The sequence below is a fragment of the Phyllostomus hastatus genome, unplaced genomic scaffold (genome assembly GCF_019186645.2).
Source record: "Phyllostomus hastatus isolate PE091 unplaced genomic scaffold, TTU_PhHast_1.1 phas_contig_159, whole genome shotgun sequence".
Lineage (NCBI taxonomy): Eukaryota > Metazoa > Chordata > Mammalia > Chiroptera > Phyllostomidae > Phyllostomus > Phyllostomus hastatus.
Genome location: NW_025333640.1, coordinates 26,299,477 through 26,322,933, shown reverse-complemented (window position 1 = coordinate 26,322,933; position 23,457 = coordinate 26,299,477). Strand labels below are relative to the sequence as shown.

General features: G+C 41.2%; 1 protein-coding gene across 1 annotated transcript in view; it reads right to left on the bottom strand.

The window, feature by feature from the left end:
• The window catches only part of TTC29 (tetratricopeptide repeat domain 29), a 143,825-nt gene extending 138,289 nt beyond the window's left edge, over window positions 1-5,536 (bottom strand). The window contains exons 1-2 of the mRNA XM_045831564.1: window positions 5,436-5,536; window positions 4,678-4,728 (exon numbers count right to left, since the gene is read on the bottom strand). The gene's annotated coding sequence lies outside the window, so the exon portion shown is untranslated. The remainder of the gene's footprint in view (window positions 1-4,677; window positions 4,729-5,435) is intronic.
• Between the last annotated feature and the right edge of the window lie 17,921 nt (window positions 5,537-23,457).

The window sequence follows — 23,457 nt, the reverse complement described above, 5'->3', positions numbered from 1 at the left end:
GAGACATGATTGCAATTAAAAAGTAAAGATTTTTAGGACAGCTACGGGTTTCAAATGTCCATGCTTTGCTTTCCTGTTATAATCAATAATTGAAAATTGCTCATATTTTGCCACTTTCTAAAAATCTGTATTCTTCACAAATAAAGGCTTTCCCTTAGAAGTGACAGATGCCAAGAATCACTCTCAACAAGGAGACAATGCCATGAGAGATGCACAGCTACAACAGTGTAACAAGTCACTTTGAAACATAGTAGTTTTAAAAAGATTAATTAAAACGATAATCATTTTATTACCGTCCATACTTTCTTTGGATAAAGAATTAGGATAGGGCACAAGGGACTGGCTCCACTCCACAATGGCAGGGGCCTCTGCTGGGAAGACTCAGAAGGTTGGGGGGTGAAGGAGAGCAGGAACCATCAGCGAATGTCTTCACCTGATAGTTGATGCTATTATTGGCTGGGACGTGAACTGGGGCTCTGTGCCAGAATATACACATGTGGCCTCCCCATATGGCTTGAGCTTCCTCACAGCATGGCAGCCCTAGACCTCTTACTTGGCAGCTTAGGGCTCCAAAGGCAAGCATCCCAAAGAAAAGCCAGGTGGAAGTTGTGTCCCCTTTGTGTGCCTGTCCTAGAAAGTCACAGAGCATCACTTCCGCTGGGATAATAGGCCTCTCCAGATCTAAAGCGAGTGAACATATAGACCCATGTATTGATGAGAGAGCATTCAAGTCACACTGAAGGAAAGAAAGTGAGATGGGAAATATTGTTGGGGCCGTCCTTGGGAACTGCAACGCGTCCCAATGGAGAAGATAAGGGAGCAATAATAAAGGGGGGTCTCTAACAAAATCAAGTTATCTAAACCTTACTCTGCAGAGGAAGGAGTGTGGAAATAATGCCAGTGGGCACAGAATGGAAAAACTGCCACATGTTGCAAGGGCTTTCAGGTGCAAAAGAACCCACACTTCTACTGTTATCCGAAGAGGCATCCAAAAGGCCAGCCCCTCTTGATTACACCAGCAATATGTCCATCAGTTTTGACCTTGACCCTTAGCCCCCCCACCAAGCAACAGGAAGGCTTGTTTTTTTTTGTTTTAAATTACTTACCTCCAGCATTTACTACCAGTGTGACCGAGAGGAATTCACCATCAATGTGGTCATTGACTATATTTAGCAGATTAAGCTACTCCTTGGTGCCAGATACCGTTTTAGGGGCTGAAAACAGCAGTGAACAGAAATACAAAGATTTCTGACCTCAAGAATTTATATTATGAGGAAAAAACAAAATATGTAGAAGATGTATAGTGAAAATTAAGTAAGGAGCTAGAAAGTATCCAAATGCTCACAGTAGCAAAGAGATAAATAAAAGCATAAGGAGATAAAGTCAAATACATCAGGAGTTTTGTGTCCTGATGGGATAGGATCTTGAAAGTTACTGTAAAAACTGTGACTTTCACTCCAATTGAGGTAAGAATACCCTGGAGGGTTTAGGGCAGAGGAGTGACACGGCCTGACTCCCACCTTTGGAGGATTACCCTGGCTTCTCTTTTACACGTAGCTGCAGGGAGAAGGGCAGGCAGCAGAGAGGCCAGCCGGGAGCTTGCTGTGAAATCCGGGTGAAAGGGGAGGGTTGTCTGGGTAGAGGTGGAGAGAGAGACAGAGTCAGGCCTGAGGTGGAGCCACCTGTGCCTGCCAGAAACTCAATACTCCCCTGTGCTGCAAAGCCGTCGCAGGGGTAGGGGTGGCGGGGAGCAATCAAATGAGAACAAAGGAACCCCTGAAATTCGATGTAGCAACAAGCAGTCTTGTGTTCTAAAAACCAACTCCTACCCTGGCCTGAAAAATAGTTCTTCACTTAACTAAAGAGAAAATTCTAATGCAGATCAGTGTCTTGTTGTAGATATAACACAATCTTAATAAAAAGTCCTAAATTATCCAGATTATCATACGACCCATGAAACATAATGTCCACCCATTTTTAGATAGTTGTAGTTTTAAAGCACACAGTCAAAACAGCAAATGTTAGTCCTCTCCTCCAGAACAAATATTACAAACATATTGTATTATATACTTCATAACTTCATAATATAGTGATTTAATTCTTCTGTAATTAAAAAATATATTTTTTATTAGATGTTATATTAACTGGTTGAGTTGCTTGGATAATCAGAACCTACGAACTGGCAACATTATGCAGAACATGTGGTGAGAAGTTCTGACGAATGTAGGGTTGGACCCCATGTCCAGTTTTCAAGGGACACCAAAGGCTCCCCAGACCTCCCTCCCATGAGCCTATCTCATAGAAACTGTAAAGACTCTATGTTCAGAGTCCTCTAATGTTACGGGGCAAATCTGGACCATCTCAGTTGCTTAACCCTGACCTGTCTATTCCTAGTGGATTTTGAAAGGGAGAGAAGAAAACAATGACTCTTCCTGCTCCAGTCAAGGCATTCCAGCCTCTGTGAGTTAAGTCTGTTCTGAGAGCCCCACTTTGCTTACCAAGGGCATTTGGGGGCAGTGATCACTGCATAACTGTGCTTTAAAACGAGAAAACAGTACTTGTAAGTTCTCCACATACTAGGAGGGTAAGGCTGCTTAGAAAGAGTTGGGCGAGGCCCCAGAAGCTCTGACTCAGCTAATATACCCCATCAAAACGTGTATCAGCCCTCCCTTCCCAAGCTGGGCTACCAGTCTCTGACATCAAATGTATTCATCTGGATGTTTACTTGAGCTAGATTACTTGTGCTAGAAAACATAAACATCTAATGAAATCAAGTGCAGATGCTATAGATGGAAAGGCAGGACTTCTTCATCACACACATCAACTGTGATTTTCTTGCCCCTCAAAACTTAAGTCGGCGTTTCCTACCATTACACTTCAGCTGCCAGTTTCTTCATTTTGCTCTCCTCTGATGTGAGAGCATTAGCAGCAGGAGCACCTTTACTCTTAAATTTAGTTTAATGTAAGTATTGCAAGCCCTGCTGGCAAGCCTCAAGGCACAAACTCTGAGTGGGGGTGATCAGAGCTGAATGATAAAGTGGGAAAAAGTTATTAACTGCATATTGGGAAAAATACCCCTCAAGCAATCTATGTTGGAAAGTTGAAGGTCAGAGTTACAGAGTTACAGTTAAGCAGGTTCTCTTTCTTCTCCAAACCCCACATCCTGCCTTGCCTACGCCTGATGAAAAAGGAGATTTTGTTTTTCAAAATACATGGTCTCATAAGGGTACTTTGTTTTCCACAATAGATAATGTGTATAACTGAAATTTTTCCACACTATTTTAATATTCGAAATGCATCAAATATTTAAAGGGATCCTGTAACTATTTTCTCATCTAAGTAATCACTATCTCTTTTATAAGTTCAGTCTGATTTATGCTGAATTTGAAAGTATTCTAGCATATAGAAGCAGCCAAAGGAAAAAATAAGTGAAAAAAAATTCAAGTATGGTTTGGGGTCTGTTCTTTCAGGGTTGAAGTATACCTATAGAGTGAAGAAAGCTTTTTGCTCTTTGTTAAAATGAGTTGTATTATTTTCCTAGCCTTGGCCAGTGTTCCCAGCTCCTAGGTGATCTCTGACCTTGGGAAGGGGACTGACGGAGGCCTGAGGCGGAAGGGAACACGTCTTTAACATGGCACTTCCTCAAGGGTCTCCCAGCTCAAGACCACTGGAGGACATAACACAAGATGGGAGCAACAGCAGGAAGGGCAATGGCTCAGGTTCAGGTGAATCAGGGAGAAGGAGAGTGACAGGAATTTCTCTGGCTGGTACCAAAACAAGCTTAGCCCCAGGTGCTGAGGGTGAAGCTGAGGACCCAGAGGCAGCTCCCCCAGTGCCAGCAAGTAGGCGGTGCTGCATGGGGCTCCACAGGGGATGAGACAAAGATCAAAAGGCTGCCTGAAGCCATTCCACTGTTGGTATTCAGAAGAGATTTGGTGGATTCTTTGATCTGCTGGTTGGCTCTTATATGGGTTGTATTTAGTCTCTAAATTTGGCCTCGGCATGGAAAGACAAATGAGAATGGAGAAATACAGGATGAAAGGTTTAAGAGTGCTGGGTCAGGCTGGCTGTGTCCCAGTGTGAGTTTGTATCTCTGGCCCCCAAGTAAAATTCTTCAAAGAGAGCCCTCTTGCCCAGTGTCCCAGGAGAGAGCCTCATCAGGAAACACAAAGGAAGGGCAGGCCTAGCGCTGTGGACAGAGGCTACTGGGGAGTGACTATGTCTGAGGCTGGCCACCGGCTCAGAATTCAGCCACTGTGGGGCACAGCAGAGATGTGAACAATAAAGCCACTGAACTAATTTATTATTTGTCATCAACAGAATTCAAAATAAATGATTTTACTATCGACAAAATCATTTATGAGAATTAAAACATTTCATTATGACCACAAGCTCTCTTACTGTGGAAGGTTAAAGAAAACTACAGAAGAAATAGAAATAATTATATTCCTGGAAAGATTTTTTTTAAAATTCACATTTAAAGAAGTTCAAAGAGTCACTAAATGTTTACCCCTTGTCTCATACTTTTTAGAAACTCCTAGCACTCCATGGTAGGTAATTAGATAAGTAGTTAAACCAAATAAATAGATTTCCTACCAACTGATATTTATTGATGGTTAAATCAAAACACAAATCAGAAAAAGTGTTTGAAGTCAGGCCATAATTCACTTGACTTACATTTGGAGGTTACTGCTGAATGTCTTTCCAAGCTACAGACTTCAATTCAGTCTGAAAATCAGGAAGTAATAATAGCAAAGGAGAGAAGAAAAAAGTTTAAAATTAGTTAATAGAACAGTTTCTCTCCCCACCCCATAGCATGGAATAAGAGTTATTTATGCAGCAAATGCCAAATACCGACTTTGTGTTTAAAGGAACTTAAAAAGAAAGTATAGACACTACGGGAGAAATTAATCACTAATTCAATGAAACACCAATACACCTGAATGTTGATATACAGGGTGAGGCAAAAGTAAGTTTACAGTTGTTCATATGGAAAATAATATAATAGTAAATAATAATGTAAGAATAAAAACTCTGTGTTTCCCATACTTGGAGCTGTAAACTTACTTTTCCTGCACCCTGTATTTCCAATACAAATGTGACATTAGGGATAACAATTCGATCTTGAAAACTTACTTATTTGTACCCAAACCGAGGGCATCTCAGTTCTCTTTCTGCTCCTACCTAGTTCTGCACAGGCTTAGTGATTTCTTCCTACATCTGCTCATCTCCCCACTGCCCTCACAGGGTGGACTGGGTGGACTGGGTGGACTGGGGAGCGTGGGCCTCCGCTGAGGAAGCTTGAGCCCCCGAGTCCGTGGACTGATGAGGAAGGCCAGTGGGGGTCAGGGAAGGCACTGCCTGGAAAAACAGCTGCCCGCCTCAAACTGGAGCCGTCCAAGTCCTGCCCCAAGCTTCCTCCCTGCGTCACGAACCTCAGTGGACTGGCCCTGGGGAACAACTGGTTTTTCTTTCCTCCGAAGTATGGCCCCCACGGGTGTCAGGTGCTGGGCGAGGGACGCGCTCCCCACTTCCCGCGGTGTTTGCAGGACCTGGTAGAGCCAGCTGCAGGAAGAGCAGACGCCAGAGCGTCTCCAGGGATACAGAGGGGGCGGTGCCGGAGGGGTTTGGGGGCGGGGGCGGGGTTAGGCTGAACTGAGGCTCGGGATTGGGGCAGCTCCCAGACTCCTCTGACCAGAGATGGGGGCGGAGCCTGATGGGGCGGGGCCCGATGAGGGCTGAGCAGGGCCTCCAGACCCAGCAAGCCTGCTTGCTCCAAACAAGGCTGATTTGAAAAGTAAGACCACTTTCAGAAATTAGTTCACCTAACTCCAGGGCCTGGAATTTGCCGCCCTGAAACATTTCCTTCATGGCACTGTGTCCTCAGTGTTTAGCAGCATTTCTCTGTTGTTGACAGGACTGATGGGCAAACACTCAGTTTGGCATGAGACCCGCATGACCTAATGCCACCTTATCCAGCTAGATACGTTTTTCATTCCCCTCATCCTCAGCCTCTTTGGCAGTCTGAGCCATCTTTTTCCTTTTGTCTCCAGAAAGATAAACTAATTTTGAGTCGCGGTGAACCAAACACTAAAGTCTTCTTTATAGAATCTCCCAGCGACCCCTGTGTGTGTGTATGTGTGTGTGCACGTACACCAGCCCTTCCCCAGTCCAGTTCATCGCTTCACACGGATTCTGTAGGCTTCTGAAAACATTCCAATAAATTATTTTGTCTAAAGTTATCCAGAGTTGATTTTTATTACTTGCAACTACAGAATACTAATTTACAGATTAAGAAAGTATTGGATAATAAAAATGAGATAAAACTTGTTTAAAGCACAAATTAGTAGACAAAGATAATATTAGTTTTTTGCCTCAAACATTTTGGAAGATTGTAAAATTAAACTAAGAAATTGAGCCCTGGCTGGTGTGGTTCAGTGGATTGAGTGCTGGCCTGAGAAGCAAAGGGTCACCGGTTCAATTCCCAGTCAGGGCACATGCCTGGGTTGCAGGCCAGGTCCCCAGTAGGGGACACATGAGAGGCAACCAACACATTGATGCTTCTCTCCCTCTCTTTCTCCCTCCCTTCCCTTCTCTCTAAAAATATATAAATAAAATATTTTTTAAAAGAAATCACATTAAAGATCATGCATAATTATATTTGTTTTTCTATCATTACATAGAGCTTTGATAAAATTCACTTTTAAAATTGAGGCCAAAATATTCTATTTATGAAGTGTCAAGTTATGATGTGTTTTGACCTCACTAAAAATATAAAATATTTCTGAAGTTTAAGTATTTTCCATTTGCAGAATGAATCAGGTGGAGAAATCTAGTCAATATTTATTGATCTTACATGAACAGTGTGTACTACACTAGATATTCTAAGGTAAAACAAAAATCCATTTGCTTATTGATGCTTGCAGGTAATAATTTTTATACTTAATTTAGAGTTGAAAGCCTTTTTACAGATTTTACCAAAATGTATAACACTCTTGTAATTGTCATAAGTGTTTTGCAGTTAAGAGAAAGTAGAAAACTAGCTTTTAGAGTTCAATCAGATAGAGTCAGCCAATAGTGTGCAAAGTGTGCGTTCTCCAGCCACCCCTTGTTTGCCCGGGTGTTGTCAAGGGAAAGGGGTGTGGAAAAGGAGAAGCTGCAGGCTGCAGGCAGGGCACTCAGGCACACCCGAGTTAGAAGGGAGCACGTCTGAAAGTTGGGGGCCCGGGAAAAAGTTTCCTTACAGTTTTCAACCACTAAAAACAGTGAAAATTCTTCAGGACCTACCTTGAAACGCTAAGCTGCTTTGTTTGATATCTAATGTCTATTTCCTTGGTTTTAAATCCAGATTTAGTTGTTTTCTTCCTTAATATATTATAAATCACATTGTTCTTCAATCCAAAGTATACAAAGAACCAACTTTTCATTATTTTTCTGACAAACATCAGTTGGTATTAGAATATATTTGTCCCCTTTTTAGAATCTTCTTACTTTTGTTTTTTTTTATGATGCAAATCTAGCAGACTGCTTAAATCTGCTCATTTTTTAAAATGCCATCTGAATTTGAAATACTATGTGCTTTATTGTTAATTTTACCCATTATTCTGTGCCTCCATACACTGGATAAATCTGCAATGGCAATCTTTTCTACAAGCGGAGACAAGTCTTCAGAAAATAATGTTTCAGTAGTTGTCAACTCTCTTGAAACCTTAATTATATCTGTCCATAATAATAAACATATATATGTGTATGCTTCTATCCAGCTACTTATATGTATAAAATATCATTTATATATATAAAGAGGTATATTAGTATTTTTTTCAGTATAATTCAGAAATGAAGTTTCCCATTTCCAAGGACAAAAATATAATTGTGTATATGCAAGGGGAATTCTAAATCCATGAACAAAAATATAGAATATAATGATATTTTCAAAGACTGTTATAAATAAGATGACAAATATCACATTTGGTAAAATTCTACTATAACTTCCAGTGCAATCTCACAGGGAAACAACTTATTAAATAAAGGTATAAATAAAAGCTGAATTAGAAATAACAGAGGGAAAAATATGGAGTAGCAGTCCTAAGCACTGAACTTGAACGTCTAAATCCATCCATTCATCCATCATTTCAGCAGCCAGGTAGTCTTCTAGGGCAGGAATATAAAGATAAGTCATGTCCTTAGTGAACTCACTGAAGTAAAGACAGACACGCTAACAGACAATTGCTTCTTTGCTTTCAAGCTTTGTGACCCATCTCCACCAGCACCAGAGAGAACGGGACTAAAGTCTTTGTCTTCTTAATGTCCTGAGTCCTAGACCACCACCACGGCCTGTCTCCCCTCCTACTCCCCAATCGGTTCTTAATCCTCTCTGCTCCCAACTCAGACTCACAATTCAGATGTGACTCTCCTCAGGTACTGACCTCAGGCTTCCTACGCATTCGTACCCCATCAGTTGCCTGCCCTCAGCCAGTTGGTAAAACCAGCTATTCCAAAGGAACCTGGTATACAGCACAGACCATGTGGCTGGTTGTCCCAGACCTGAGGTCAGCCACAGTACCACGTGACAAGTGCTGTAAAGATGACATCACACTGAATGTCTTGAGGAGGGACCACGCAGCTGCCTAGGACTGAATGGAAGGAAGTTTGGCAGTCATAAGATTGCACAGAGGGGATAGTACCTAAACATGATTTTGTGTCTTGAAAGATGTATAGAAGAAGTGTACCAGTTGTACTAAGAGGAACAGAATGGCAGAGAACCATGGCTTGCTGGGTACACATGAATTCTAGAACACAGGGACAGAAAACTGTGGAAGATGGGCCCAGCCCCAAAGCAATATAGCGATATAAGATGTTGGGCTCCAACCACGACAATACAAAATTAGACACATAATAACCCATTTTAATTTAGTATATTCAATATTATAATTGAAATAGATGTTGCTTTCATAGTGTCAGTTATAGTCAGGATGTGGGAGAATTATGAATGACCCTCAGAAAACAGAAATAAAGTCATCATTTGAAAATAAAATTAAAAAGCCATCAGTCCTATATGGGTGAAATTGTTTATTTTCAAGAATATACCACAAAGAAGAGATCCTTAAAGGCATAGATAGATACCTGATTAGGCTGTTTGAAATGAATAAGGGTTTACCACAAATAAAATAAACTTACTTCATGCACTTAATTTTGCACTAAATTTGCAGAAAGCATATTTTTGTTAAAAACAGAATCTTACTGGGTTGAAGATTTCTACTCATTCCCTAACAATAACAGAAAGTGTGTCTCAATTGAAATACATAATGAAACAAGGCAACTCTCCACGTTACCTGCCTGTATTTAAACATTAAGGTTGAATGATGAGATGGAGCCCTCAGTGCTGCTGAAGATCCAGTAAACCTCCATTGTAAGTGTATCCAGTAGTCTTTAAACTCGTTAAGGTCCAGAAGGGCACACCAGGGTCATACATCACTGTGCCAACAACACGGTGAAGGGGGAGTAAAGTATTTGCAAGAAACTTGACACCCAAGTTGTTTATTGCAGTGTTTCCATTTCCCCCTCCATCGTCTTTTGTTCCAGAGAGAAAAAGTTGAAAATTGTGTCAAAATAGGAAAATTGTTTTCCAATAACTTATTCTCGTAAAATATTGATGAAATTCATGATGAAAACATTTTTCATTTCTTCCCTGTTAGCACCACCCAAACTATCTAAGCAGATGATTATTTAATCAAGTAACGAGCAATGCACATAGTCAATTCATAAGAAGTTGCAGGTACCACTCAGGGTTGTGCATCAGTAAAAGCTGCCCACAGTGCGAAATCGCTTGCACAAGGGTTGCCTCTGAGACTGGGGACTTGTGATTCTAAAGACCCAGTTGTATTTTTGGAAAATTGTGCCAATAATAGAGTCTACTGAAATATAAGTTGCCTAGCAAAAATAATGTTACGACTTGTAAAAACTATGGAAGGCAGTGGATGAGGAAGAATCTGCCCAGTGTCCTACAGTAGTCTCCGGAGAGGCTGGGCCACGCTGATGGCCAGTTCCAGTTATCTAGCCAGGGGCAGTCCCAGAGCCATGTAATCCCACAGGTGGTCACAGCGTGGCAGACGTATCTCGTAAGGACATCTGACTCCTTTCTCATCCTGGGCTGACCAGTGGACTTTCTATGGTTTGCTGTCTACTGTGAAATAGGAAGCTACCCCTTAAGTTTAACAGTGAGGATTTGTGGCCTTGTCACGTACAGATTCAAACATAAATTGGCAATCTGGTGTGTTAACTAGTCTTTTTAAAATGTTTGGATAATGTAAATATGTTTCTCCTTTCTGATTATTTCTTGGTGAACTGGTGAATATGTGTCTTCCAATCTGCAAAGCTCTAAAGGAGGCAGGACCTAGCGTTTCCATGAAGACTGCCTTCCCATGAAACTCTGCAGAGCAGCTTGCTCCAGTGTCTCCTTCTACCCCAGGGACAGCAACTCAGTTTTTATTTTCCCAACTTGAAAAGACACAGGAAATGATAGAATATTGTGCTTGGAGTCTGAAACACTCACAAGATTCACAAAATGATGTGTGTGTGTGTGTGTGTACACACACACAAATGAATGTACCACATATGAACAGGTAGTGCATATTTAGAACTAAAATTATCATTGCAGGAGTAAAATTTAAAAAGATTGTATCTTTTTACTTCACAATCCTTTTAAAATAAGAAGCTATAAATAATTATACGTATTAATTCAAACCTCAGTCTTCTAAGTATTTTACACTTTGCTAGTCACACTAGCAAAATGATTTTTAGAACAAGATTTTGACAAATTTCTTTTTAAAATTTTTCAAATGGTAATCTTACAATTTTTTCAATTCTTTATACCAAGTAAAATCCTAAACTGTAAGCTGTTTTAACTTTAAGCTGACCCAATAGTACTAGTTGTGCCATTGCATACCACTTCTAAGTGCTGAAAATACGGTGCTGAACAACACACCGTGTCTCCAGTCTAATGGGCCTTTGGGGCATCACATTTTAGTAGAGGAAATGGGAGACAGTAAATAAGCAAGGTGATTTCTGCAATATGAATCAAATAAAACAAGGTAATAAAATTAGAGCGGTGTGTGCGTGTGTGCATGTGTGTGTCAGAGGACGTTTGTTTAAGTTGAATCACTAGAGAAGGCCTCCATGTAAAAGTGACATTTGAACCGAAGCCTGAATGAATGCTCTGACGGAGAAGTGAGGCACTAATCTGGGGGAAGAGCATCAGTGGTAGATGGAATAGAACAGGCAAAACTCCGGAGGTGGGAGCAGAACTGGTGTGTTGGCATGTGGCAGACAATTCGGGGGCCTCTCTGTGATTGGCCCCTTTTGGTATCCACATCCTCCCCTTGTGTGTGAGTGACATCTGTGACTTGCTTCTAACCAGTAGAATATGGCAGAGGTGATGGGCTGTCCCTTCGTGATATTTACTGTGACATAAGGCTCCATTTTGCTATTAGAATCACTCTCGTCTTTCTCTCTATGTGTTGCTGGCTTTGCAAAAGCAAACTACCATGAATCTCACCGCCACAAGAACCCAGTGCTTCCCGAAACCACACCTGTGGGGAAGCAGATGCTTCCTTAGTTGAGAGTCCAGATGAGAACACAGCCCCGGCCAGCCCCTTGATTGAGGCCTTGGGAGAGGCTAAGCAGAGGATCCAGCTAAGCCCTGACTCACAGAATCGGGATAATAGGTGTGTTGTCAAGTTTTAAGTAATTTGTTACAGAGCACAGAAAACTAATGCATGCCTCATGGTCAGAATACACCTTTGGCTGGAGGGCAGCGATCCAAGGGGACAGGGAAATGCAGGAGACAAGGCAGAAGGGTGACGGCATAGAATCTCAGGCCACGGTAAGAAAACTGGATTTTATTATAGGTGTGTTAGAAAGTCACTGGAGAGATTCAATTAAGCAAGTGAGCACCACTATCTTTTTGACATGTTTAAAGGTTCCCTGACTCCTTGTGAAGGATGGGCTCCCGGAGTGGAGGAGACTTCTCAGAAGACAGGTGCGTTCGTTAACGTAGGTGAGAGAATGAGGGGGATTTGGTTATAGTAGTAGAATAGGAGTGTGTGGAAAAAGGAGCAGAGTCAAGCAAGACTTGAATGCAGTCTACTGAATCCTAGACATTTGGATTCAGCAGCTGAAATGGTGGTAATTCCTTTACTGAAATGGAGAAATCTGAGAGAGGTCAACTTGGGTTTCCCAAGAGGAACGGAGAGAGAGAGCAAATCCATGGTGCTGTTTTGACATGTTACACTTGAGATGTCATTGGAATATTCAGGAGAGGATGTCAAAGAAGCCATTGAATAAACAGGTGTGGAACTCAGTATTAGTGATATCCATTAGGAAATAATTGGAATACTGATTGTAGTGAAAACCAGGAATGGGATGAAAACCACAGAGGGAGAAGTGTGAACATACAATTTAAAAATTAGATAAATATATAAACTTTCTTCTGACACTGAAAATAGAGAATTTTGTTTGTCAACATCAAATCCCGTAGGCTGTTATCACTATGCTCAGCAACCTTCATAATATCATATTTAATGTATACTTAGTATTTGCTTGAAATTTGGAGAGTGGCAGTGATATAGATATAGTAAAACCAAGTTTCACTGCAGTCTCTCAGCAGTCCTACCTGGGGCGGGCCTTCCCCTTTCCCGTCCCCACTGCCCGGGGCCAGGACCATTGGAGCCACATAAGTGGCCCTGGCACAGCTATTCTATCCGTCTATTGGTCAACGTCACCCTTTACTAGTTCCTGATCTCTTGCTTCCAGGCTTTCAGCCATTGTCATGCTTGTTTCTGTAGAATTTTAATTTAGTACTCAGAAATAATTACTTTCCTAATAAAATTACTGGCCGGGAAACACTTAAGCTATACTCTCTCTTACACTTCAGTTGCACTAATGCTAACTTGTGACAGCCAGTTTGGTACCAGGGATTATAGTGAGAGTCAAATAAATTGGTAATAATAAACCAAGGCTCTACAAAGGTGTGGTTGCTGAAAGGAAACAGAGATAACCCCATACTGAGTTTTCACTGTAAGATTTCTCACTTCTCAAGAGTGACTCATTTTTTTCTTTGATGAGTGAGAAAAACCGGGAGCTCACCAGTGCCTCAGGCAAGAGAGTTTGAAGGTCTTCTTCGAGACTGAATGAAAGATAATAATCAAAATCTAGGTCACGATAGTATTTATTCTACAGAGAATTGTTTAAACTAATGCTTTAAATTTAAGTCAGGACGCATTTTAATATATGATTCATACCATGCCTATCAGATATTCTTAATGACTGCATACATTGTAATCTTGTTTCAAGGATTTTACTTTGAGGAATTTTCTCACATCAAGTAGGACAGCCATTAAATTATCATTACAAAGATATCAAACTTTCTTCATTGCATCTAACTATTTCTCCAGACACAGGTATGTGGTGTGGGTCTGAAAGCCTTAGAAACTTCAATGTACCTTTTCAGAGAGAGAACTTTCACTCTGTCTCAGGAACAAAGGGTTCCTGGTCTGAAAAAAAGTGAAACAGAATGGGAAAAGTGGCAAAAGAAAAAAGGCCCAGTCTGATGCACAACAAGAAAAGTTTTACCCTCCGAGAACCAGAAGGAAGACACAGCTGGTTATCATCAGCCTGTTAAATTTTGTAATAATTATGAAAAAGCATAAGAAATTTAAAAATGATAATTAAATAGCAAATTTTTCTAAGATGGTGAACAATTGGTGGGGAATAGAATAATTGTCATGAATACATTTGCATGTGAAAAATTAAGCTATATTGCATAATATCTACATTTCAATGAAATCATTCTAGTTTCTATTACATGAGGCCTGTCCAGAAGGTATCCAGCCATGTAATATGAAAAATAGAGACATTTATTGAAGAAGACACAAGCTACAAGAAACATTGTGCACAGGACAATGATGTCTCAATCCCCTTCAAAGGAAGCTCCTTCAGACCTCACACAGTTCTCCCAGTCACCATCAGTAGTCCCATCGTATTTTCCTAAATCTCATCAACAATCTGAAATCCCTTCCCTTTCAAAAGTGATTTTAGCTTTGGGAAAAGCCAGAAGTTGCAGGGGCCATATCTGGGCTGTAGAGGAGCTGAGTCACCTGGGTGATTTGATGTTTCACCAAAAAACTCTGCAGGAGACATAATGCATGAGTGGGCACATTGTGGTGATGAAGCTGCTAGTCACCAGTTGCCCATAGCTGAAGCCTTCAGAATCGCTGGAATAGTTTCCATGGAGGAATGTTCAAGCTTAATGCAAAATTTGATGCAGATTCATTGCTCTACCCACTCAGTCATTTTAAACTCGATGGCATTTACACACTACACATGCTCACTCTACTGCCCCCACTGACAAGTACAGTGAAGTCATCATTGTTCACACATGTGCATTCCAGTCCACTCTCCTTCGCCGCCAGATCACATCGATGTTGTGCAAACCGTTCTCCTTATATTAACAATGGCTGGACTTTTTCTGGACAGGCCTTGTACGGCAAATGAACATTTGGTATTTAAGAATATAAAAGTGAACTACATTAAGGGTTTACTCTGGAAGTTTCTTTTGTCAATTCATTCATATAGAGATTTTGAATGCTGGCTCCCTATGAAGAAACATACAGCAGACCACCAGTGAAATTAGTATAAGGTCAAAGTGAGTCCCAAACACTCTGAGGAAGCTGACCTGCTAATATCCAGAAATTAACAAAAACTAAGCAAACTGGTATTCTTTGGCTAGAGACTCCAGCCAAAGAAGTTTAACTAATAAAGAAGAAGTTTATTTCACATTTATTTCATGGCAAGTGATAACACTCTTGGTTCTTTAGGGTTTCAATAAGTGCCCCCCTCTTACCTGGCAGTTTTGTGCTTTGTTGGGTGCCACGGATGCATACCCTCACGTAAAACACCAGGGGATGATGCTGAAGATACAGAGGATTCTACTTCAGTCCCTCATTATTGCTTTTTTTTCCCCTTTCAATCTATTCAAATTCCTTCTCCTAGTGCTATGCTGAGAAATGTGGTACTTAAAAAGAGACTTTATCTATCAAGTATTTATATACTTTTTCAGCCATTTCAAGCCTTCTATTTAAAAATGAATATTCTTATTTTTTTTTCTGTCCAGTGTTGTGGAGATTAATTTTACATGTCAATTTGGTTAGGCCACAGTACCTAGACATTTGGTCAAACACAGTCTACATTCTACTGTTATTTTTCAGGAGGGATTAATATTTAAATCAGTAGACTCTGAGTAAAGCAGGTAAATGAAAAGGCTGAAATCCCCAGAAGATGAATGATTTCTGCCACCAGACCATCCTAGTACTGGAGCTGCAGTATCAAGCCTTCCTTGTGTCTCCAGCCTGCTGGCCTGACCTTACAGAATTTGGACTTTCCCCCCGTAACCACAAGGACCAAATCCTTAAAATAAATTTCTCTGTCTCTCTCCTCTCTCTCTCTATCTGTCTTCATTCTCTCTCACACACACACACACACACACACACACACACACACACACTATGGATTCTCTTTCTCTAGAGGACCATAATGCACAGGTCCTTAATTCTGACCCTTGCTTTTATCTGGAGGACCACTTAAAATGCCAATGAAGGCCATGTCCACATTCCTCATACCTTTCATGAATATAAGCATCTCTTATTAATTGCTGTTGATTAGCCAAAAGGCAAATATTTAATTAAACCTTGAGAGAGAATAAAACTGCACATGAATTATCTAAGAGCACATAGGTCCGTACATTTCATTAAGATAGTTTAACTAATAATTATGCCCCTTATACCCAATCTTTGTTTGAGCACGTTGATTGTTTTTTGTTTCTTGGTTTTCTTCCCTCCTGAGGTTCCCTAGAGGGAAGATGATTTTTCTGAAGTCATATGTTTGTTGATTTGTATTTACTTTGCTTCTCGGTGTGTTCCATTAGAAGCACTGCTGATCACACCGCAGATGAACCCTTTTGTTTATCACCCTTGAAAATGTATACACAGGGGTAATTATTAACTGCACTGAATGACAATGAAGCCTATTAAGAGAAAAGATTTAGCTGGTTGGTGAGCCAAACTCAGTTTTCCACTACATCAGTTTCCTGCGGTTTTTCTTGGTGTGGCTGAACTGTGAGTTTCCACAGGTCACTCCGGTGTTGGTGGAGTGGGTTTTGAATACACACCGTAAGGGCAGACACAGCTTTCTGTTTGGTTATTTAAAGAAGCGGTAAAAATCAAAACACCTCCCACGTGCCCACCCCAGGACTGAAGGGAAGTGGTTACAGAATCTTTGGTGCAGGCCTCGAGAGAGTGTTCCTGCATCAGGGAACCAGGCAGGAGGCTGCGCCCTCCGCCACAGGGGCCAAACTCCGCGAACAGAAAAATAAGGACACTTACACTTAAGGAAACGCTGTTGTGCCCCTCCCAATTTTTCTCGTATTAACTATCTCTTTCACGAGGGTGAAGGCTAATAGCAAGGTTGTGTATTTTAATGGTCTCCCTTGGTAAAAAAAAAAAAAAAGTTTGCAATTCTATACTGGTTCTGCTTATTCTTTTTAAAAATATTTTTAAATGTTCTGTGTGATGAAGTCCAAATGCCTGGGAAATGCCGGTCTCCATACAGGTTTCTTGCTCATGTGTGATGCTTCTGCTTCTGAATTCTGGTCACTCCTGCTCTGATGCTGGGAGAGTGTGTTTCTGGGCAATAAAGAACACACAATTGTCTGTCATCGTTAACGGAGCAGGGTGTTGATCTCTGTGACCAGGTGGCACCACTGGAGTGCTCGACACAACGTTTTTAAAGATGTTCTCATTTAATGAAATGGAGCTAGAAGAGCTCAGGAAGCAGCACAGACGTTTCCCCGGCACAGCGCTTGCTGTTCGTCCGAGCCAGACTGCTCCACTCGGAAAACCTAGACAATGCTCTGCAAATGAGCTCAAAGGGCTGTTTACAGAACACAGGCCAGAGTCTGCGCCCTGCAGAGGGAGGAAAATTAAGCCATTAACTGGGCTGAAAAATACCCTCCAAAGGCTCTGAGGTATTACTCTGAGTAAGTGCATCATATCCACCTTGTTCCCTCCCGAAAAGGAGTTACTTTGTATTGTAAGAATACTGCTCAGAGAAAAAGACCGCCTAAAAGTGTCCTAGTTACAAAGCTATGAATTTTATAGGTCAGTTGTTCAATACTGACTCCTTCAGACTTCCTTCACTCATACCTGTAATTAAAATGCGTAACCTAATAATTCTTTTTATTGTCACAGTTGTAACATCCTTGTGATTTATTCATTCATTCACTTATCACTGAGCTTCTTTTATGGGTCAGACATTGTGCTGGGTACTGAGGACATATAGTCACATAAGTATAACACAGCAAGTGATAAAAAGCAGTGAGTTCCAGGACAGAAGAAGCAAGCTAGGAGAGCTGGGAGCTTATATCCGTGGCCAGATTAGTGATTTACAGAAGGAAACCAACCCTAACCATCACGCCTTTTTCTGCTGTATCCACCTCAGGCATGCTCAATTTTTAATGCTAAAGTGATATTTTCCATTCTTTTCTTCCTTACCTCCCCCAAATGTAAGTTTGAAATCCCAAGAAACTCCGATGGATTTAAGCCGTGGGGTTTCATAGGGGAATCGTGGTTCATTGGTACTGCTCAAACACACTCATCAAGGGAACGGTCTGCAAGAAACTACTGCTGAATGACCTGGTTCTTGTTTGAAAGGACACTCAAAGCAACCACAGTCACTGCGAACACACAACGTGGAAATAGGGGCTGAGCTGGAATGCAGCAGCGCGGGCCGGAGAGGGCTGGATGCCAAAGCCTGGGCAATACCGACAACAGGGTGAATGCAGAGGAGCTGGTTTAAAAACATCCCCCAAAATGCTACTGGGAGAGAGGACCAGCGCGTGTCCAAATGAGACCCGCATCCAGCTGAGAGCCTCTCAAGTTCAACAGAGAGACTTTCATTCTTGTGTGCAGTTATTTAGACTGAAAATGGAAACGTGCACTGTGAGGCAGATCTCATTCATGCATAATTGAAACACCCAAGGGTAAAATAGTGAGGCACAATGGATGACATCTGATAAAAAGAGAGCAAGGAGAGGGAGGAAGCTAAAAACAAGATACAAGACCCTGGGGACCAGAAAGAAGAATACCTGACATAGGCCAAATAATCTCAAATAAAAATATTCAAATTACCAGACAATGCAAATATAAAGGCAAACGCATGGAAGAGACCTGAGGATTGGGTAGGAAAAAAGTGCTGAGAACATGAAACATTCAAGGGATGAGTGGCTGGTGAGTGAAACTCTTATTCCAACAAAATGCAGCACAATAGGGTTTCTGTAGTGCGCTCATAAGCCGAGGAACTACACAGAATTAAACTAGCACGAGATTCATTGTCTTGAAAATAGTTCTGTTCTAAATAGCTATTGAGATATATATTTGTGTATAGGAACCATAGAGCATATGCATGCATTTATATTATGTTTTCCTAACTTATTGGGAGAGCAGGAGTGCATGTGTACATGTGTGAGTCTGTATGTAGTTGGCTTCCTAGATGTGAAGGGTCATTTCCATTTCAGTGGAGAGATTTGCAGGGAAGTAAGACTCGTGACGAGCATTTACGGATAAAAGTGCCTGGCTGGGAAACAGGAACAAGGGGTGCGGTTGCCTTGCCCGTTGCTCTTGGCGATCTCACGGGTGGTTTACTGCGCCCCTATAAGGAGCCAGTCACGATTCTAGACCCTCTGGACTATTCCATTTAATCTCCCTGAGAATTTCCTGAAAAGGGATTATTACTACCATTTCGGGACTCGAGATTCTGAGGCTCAGAGAAATTAGGTCACCTAATCTTGACTGAGTGGACGCCCAAATTCTTCCCATTACACACTTTCTCCACTCACTCCCTGTGGAAGGTGAGAGGGGAGAACTGACTAGAAAAATTCTCCCAGTGCAACGTTTTCAGTGTTGGGCTAGAAATTCTTATTTGCTCGTATGATGTATATTTTCAGTAAATAAAGTGAATAGTGAAAAATAAGGCTATGTTTATTTCCTTTTTTAGAAAAATAAAAGGCAAGCTTTTAGATTGCTTGATGACTGCGCAGACTTGGTTCTGTATTTAGGCCTACGTCTTGCTCACATTACTATCCCTGGCAATGGGAAGAAATCTAGAGTTGTATCACATTCAGGGGGGACATGAGTGAGTTGTAGGGATCTGCTCCGTGTGAGATCCCCTGTGAATTTACCACGTATGTCTTTAGCCACCAAGAAACTAGTCATGAGGCATCTAACTTCTTAATGTCATCAGAAGGTTATTATACACTCTTACCCACCAGGCAGTGAGAATTCAAAGAACCGGAAGCCACAGTCCCTGCCCTCCAGAGACTCAAAATAAATCTGTCTGTGAGTAAACATGTACATGTACATCCTTGTACGTATGTAAGATACATGCTTCACGGGAGACATGGGCAATAAGCACAATAGGAATTGGGAAAAGAGAAAGATTGTCAAAGGCTTGGGTTCATTCAGCTTCCAGCACATGTGCTCCCAAAGTTGATACCCATACATCAAACGTTGCTGCCTCTACTATTTTCTGATGATTTGAAAGTGACTTAGATTTCAAGAATCATGGTCTCAGATTCTAGAAGACCTATTAAGGTACTACAGAAAAGCAGTCCAACCCTGCCAGAGTTATGGAAACTGAGGCTCAGAAGGGCTCAGTAACTTATGGAAGGTCACATGGACAGCTAATTTACTTTAAAAATCTCTGAGATTAAGTATGTTATATGGAAAACCTTGAAAATAAGCCTTTTAGCTGGAAATTAGGGCTATAAACCAAATGGAAAACATTGAACTGGAAAACATTAATAAAGTCTAAAAATGACAATGAGTAACTCAGAGAGCCCAGATAAACTTTTAAATTTTGACTCAATGAGAAAACCTCACACTCAATAATATACTTTCTTTTCTCCCAGATATAACACATCATTTCACTACTTTAAGGCTGGGCAAATCTTTAAAATTTATTGGTATGTGTAGACATGACCCTCCTTGAAGTGTCCTATGCTAAAAACAAACAAAAAAACTATAGCAACAAACCCCCCCTCTATTTTTCTCCTGTCATTCAACACTCACATTTTCACAGAGAAGCAGATTCTGATCACAGCTTGACTTTAGGAAAGCAATCAAATTAAACTACATTGTACTACAATTGAAATGATTGATAAGATCCTTTTTTAACTCCATCAATGGTAACATGTTATTAATACAAATGAATCTGCAATTGGATGTCAAGGGTTCCCCTGACATTACCAGTATATCAGAGAAGGGATCATACTAGCAGCAGTGACTCTAATCTTATTGGCTTTGACCCTACATGTTCATGCATCATCTCACCCCCTTACAGTCTCACTGCCCGATTTCTAAACCCTCGAGAATGTCTAACGTGAGCTCAGGTCTGAGTTAGCCCGGTACCGTCTACAGTGCATCCACTGTGTCCTCCTGTCCAACTGTAGCTCTTTTCATTTATCTGCTCACCCCTCACTATGATCGCTGTTCCTGCTGCCCGTCACGACAATGTTGACACCCTAACCAAAAGCAGTACATACCCCCAGAGAGTATTAGGGACCCCTGAGGTACAGTCTTTGGGGTCTCTGGTGATTTAAAGCCATTGTAGCCAGCAGTGAGAACAGAGTCACACACTCATACCAAAGTTTCCACACATATCTATGTCTCATGGAGCCTCATGAAAATAGCTCCTTTAGTTTCATACTTGGAGTGCTCCTTACACAGGGCTTAATACAAATCTCTGAAGGTGACTCACAGGAAGCAATAAATGTTCAACCTTCGAGTGTGCCCCCTTCTTCCCAACTCCTTTATTCAAGTTCTCAACTGCATGCAACTTGCTTTATAAAGATAGTTGTTTGTGGGCCTTCATCCCACTAAATAGTCTATCAAGCCTATCACTGTGTCAGTCATATTGTAAGTGTTCAGTAAACCTTTAGAATTGACAGGTAAATGAATCAATGCAAAAAACAAAATATTATGAATTCCAGGAGACATAGTTTAGACTAAGGTTGGAGCAACAGCTGGAAGCCAGAATCCAGAAAACTATGAGACGAGCATAGAGAACTACCTGGGACTCATAACATCCATTTGGCCCCTCTACCTAAGCACATACACACACACCTTACTCCAAAGAACATAAAGAAGTTCTTGGTAGTCCTGGCCCCCCTTCTTTGGGGGAGACTCCCTCTTGGGTAGTGTCTGCCCTTTTATTGCCATATTAATGCCGGTTCAGCTGATTATGGGCCACTGGTCTACCTAATGAACCAGGACAAGAGACTTGCTCATATGCTTACGAGTTGGGGATCAAAGGGCAAAAAAGAAGGAAACTGCAGTCAGACAATCAAAGCATTGAAGGGAGTCAATCAGACCTGGGGTCAGCTATTTACTGAGTATTAAATATTTTATGATGGTTATCTGCATCTCTGGGAGGTTACAACGCTCATCACACATCTCGTAAGATTAGACAGTAGTCGATCTGAACCCAGAACTCAAGCAGTTTCTACTCCCAGGAGACCTCAAGGCTACCAGGGTCTCAGTGTCCCGTTAAGCCTGGAGTATGAAGAATATGGTAAATGGTGATTTGCCATGTAGTTCAGATACCACTGGCATAGCCAACTAGTCCTACCCGTGTGCTTCTTTAATGAGTCAGTATAATTTAACCTATAATATATGAGTAAGCTCTGCAAGAGAAACAAAACGTTAACTTGATAGAAATGTGTTTCTAAATATGCTTCTTTCCATTATTAACTATTCTCCATGTACATGCAGGACACACGCAAAGCCCTGTATCATTGGCATAAAAAGGCAATTTGGCTTCTGCTATGTTAATCTAAATGTTCCAATTAGTTTAGTGCTTTCATAATTATGTATAATTCAGTTTGCATTTATACAGAAATGTTTATTTCCATAATTGTAACAAGCACTTAAGTTAATTACACTAACCTCTTAATTCTATGGGCCAACCGCTGAGTCTCTTTGTTAATATTTTAAAGTCACGCCTTTTTATTTTTGAGTTCCCCCCCGCACCCCATCTTTGATGTGTTGTTCCTATCCTTGTTTGGAATTCTCGGTGGAGTAGTCTCGGAATAATCTTGCAGTTTTCTTTTATGACGGAAACTTTGCATTTTAACAGTTGTCTGGAGATAGTTTCTTCCTTGTGAAATATCAGTTTTAATAACAGGAAAAGAAAAATACTATAAATCTGCACTAACTACATAAAGCTGAAGTCTCTGAGAGACTGATTAACATGAAGACTCTGCACAGGTTTTTCAATAATTAGAGGGTGTGCTTGCATGCAGCCCTGCTGCCCCGGCCTTGAAGCCATTTCCCAGGGCAGCCGGCAATTATTACAGCCCGGAGTACATGTCTTATCCTCTATGCCTGAAGCTATTGAAGTGGTTTTCAAATAAAGGGCTCTTAATTTCACAAAAAGTTAACATCACCTTGGATGAACAGCACTCTTCTGCTAATACCTTCCACTGCTTAGAGGGGGAGAGCCCTCGGAGAGAAGGCAATTAGAAATTCCTCATTTGTTGTTCATCCACCCATAAAAGGTTAAGGATGTTCTGGTCTCTGATTACAGGAACCGGGCAGAGGGCAGACCCAGCCTCCCACAGCGCCTCAGCTGACTAACCACCTGCCCTCTCAGCAAACGCTGTGGAGCATTCTCTTCAGAGCAGATGAGTGAGTTGGCAGTTTCATTGTGGGTCTGAATATTTGGTTTCTTTTGGTCTCAATGAATCATAAATAGCAAATAGAGTACGAAAGCGATTGTCACTTTTCCTTTCAGTGCGACGCTTAGTATACTCTCAGTATGCAATACATGCTAAATGCAAGCCATGATGGTTTCAGAGGAAGAAACCCGTACAATGGTTCATTCCTGATAGCCATGGAGTTCTACTTTTTGATGCATAATTGCTTGTATGATCTGCATATAATACTGCAGCATTATGAACAGTTATGAATAATGTAGCTTACTACAGTATATTATCACTTTATATCAGCTAGTGCTGATGAAATTTTGACTCTAGAATAACTTGCAGAGACATTAGGCATCTGCTGGTGGGCTTAGTATCTAACTAAGCAACACATACTGCAAACGACAAGAGAAAATTTATCTGATTGGTCAAGGTAATTGACTTAGCACTTGATTATCCTTCTTCCGTTCTTCCTGTTCTACCAGTTCAACCACACATTTGGCCAAATGCACAGGCTGGGTCCAGAACAAGAGTCTCTTGAAACTGGAGTGGGAAATGGAGAAAGGGAAAGGCAAAAGAAAGAAGATGAAAGAAGAAAGTGAAGTGCACCACCGTGCTGCCAGCTCTCTGGTGGTGCACCTGAACATTTG